At 43.1% G+C, this 1709-nt stretch overlaps 1 pseudogene; it reads right to left on the reverse strand.

Moving 5' to 3' along the window:
* Positions 1-523: 523 nt before the first annotated feature.
* Positions 524-1130, reverse strand: LOC112828771 (dynein light chain roadblock-type 1 pseudogene; annotated as a pseudogene).
* Between the last annotated feature and the right edge of the window lie 579 nt (positions 1131-1709).

The following is a 1709-nucleotide window of genomic DNA, read 5'->3' on the forward strand; positions in this document are numbered from 1 at the left end:
TCAACATCTAAGACATATATTTTAGAGAAGCACTAGTATTTAACCCCCTCTTCCCAAAACCTAGCACTTAAAAACCAAGTGGGTAATTGGTAACTTGTATATCTGATGCTGGTGCTTTGCATTAAAATATCACTTATTCTGACGACTGGACATTCTTATTCTTCAGTATCTTTCAGCAGCCTTTTTCTGGGAATTTCTTCCTGGCTACCTGCCTCTGAGATGTCTAGATTTCCTCCAGCTTTCCCTCATTTTTCTTCTTTGCTCTTACATAGCCCTCAGTTGCTGTCCATTTCTTTGTTGCTTGCACACAGAATTCCAGCTATTTCTCTGTTTTACAAGTCTTCATCTTTTACCTGTGGGACTCAGGAAAGTTATGCAATCATTAACCAGATAGAAATGCTTTCCTTCTTTATTTGAAAATAAGGTAAACAGTTGCATAGAACTTATGGAAGAAAGAAACCAAAAATGTAGCACAAATTCCCTCTCTATTTTCTGTTTATTTATTTATTTATTTTTTTAAGCATTTCAGTTATTTTTAGTTAAAGAAAAACAGCCTTTTCCAAGGGTGACAAAGTGAACTGAAGGTCAGGAGGAAGTAGGGTGTGGGCTGCTCAAAGCTCTTGCTCCAAAATCTGGAGGTGAGGAAAGAAGGCCCTCCCAAGGATTCAAGGGTGATTGGCCAGCAGAGGGATGACTTTGATGACTTTGGTCACTGGGTTGGTCTAAGTAGGCTCTAAGGTGATTTCCACCTGCCAGTTGGTTGACATGATTAAACATTATTATTCTTGGTGGCTGTTAAATTAAGGAATGATGCAGGGAGTCAAGAGAATGGTTTATTCAGTTGGATTCTGAATCACAATCAGGAAATAGTCTTTATCTGGTGCAATCATAATTTCATTTTTCTTGGAGCGAATTCGAAGGAAGGTGAGGTCATTCTGGAGGTCGATTTCATGCATTGTGCTCCGGGCCTTCAAGATGAAGTTGTGCATGAGGTTGGCATACTGTGTGGTGGTGGGATTGCCCATGGTGCTCTTGATGGGAATGCCTTCTGTGTTCACCACGATGATGCCCTGTACTCCCTTCTGGCTCTGAAGTCGCTTCAGTGTCTCCTCCACCTCTGCCATCTCCAAACAAACCTTTATTTTTTGTTTTTTTAAATTACTGAAGCTCTGTCTGAAGATGAGCTCATTGATAACGTGTGGTGGTGACCTTGACAATGAATCTAGTAGGACTCCAACCCTAGGGAGTGCAATTGACCATGGCCTCCAGCTGTTGCGCTCTGAAATCTATGGCGGCATTTACACCGAGGTCTGGCTTCCCATGGGCTTTTTCCAGCCAGCGAGTGAGTGTGGCATGAATACTAAGGCAGTTTCAACCCTGGGAGACACTGGACCCCTCTGATGGATGACTTTGGCTCCAGGATTCTCGAGGTCTTGTTGAACTTTCCTTAGACTGCATGGCATTCTAGGATGTTTTGACCCAACTCCCAGCCTTCTCTCCTTCCCTTGGGGTCAGTCTTGCATGACTGCCTGGCAGCTTGTCCAGCTTTTCCCGGTTCCCTCACCATTTTCTATCCCAGACCTTGCTCCTAATAAAATTCTTGCACAGCTAATCCTGTCTTGGTGTGTGCTTCGCAGAGGACTTGGACTGATACACACACATACCTAGTAGAAGAGCAAGTCTTACAATTCCATGGGTCTTAAATCTTG

The sequence above is a fragment of the Callorhinus ursinus genome, unplaced genomic scaffold (assembly GCF_003265705.2).
Source record: "Callorhinus ursinus isolate GAN/ISIS: 27379988/994484 unplaced genomic scaffold, GSC_fseal_2.0 scaffold13, whole genome shotgun sequence".
Classification (NCBI taxonomy): Eukaryota; Metazoa; Chordata; class Mammalia; order Carnivora; family Otariidae; genus Callorhinus; species Callorhinus ursinus.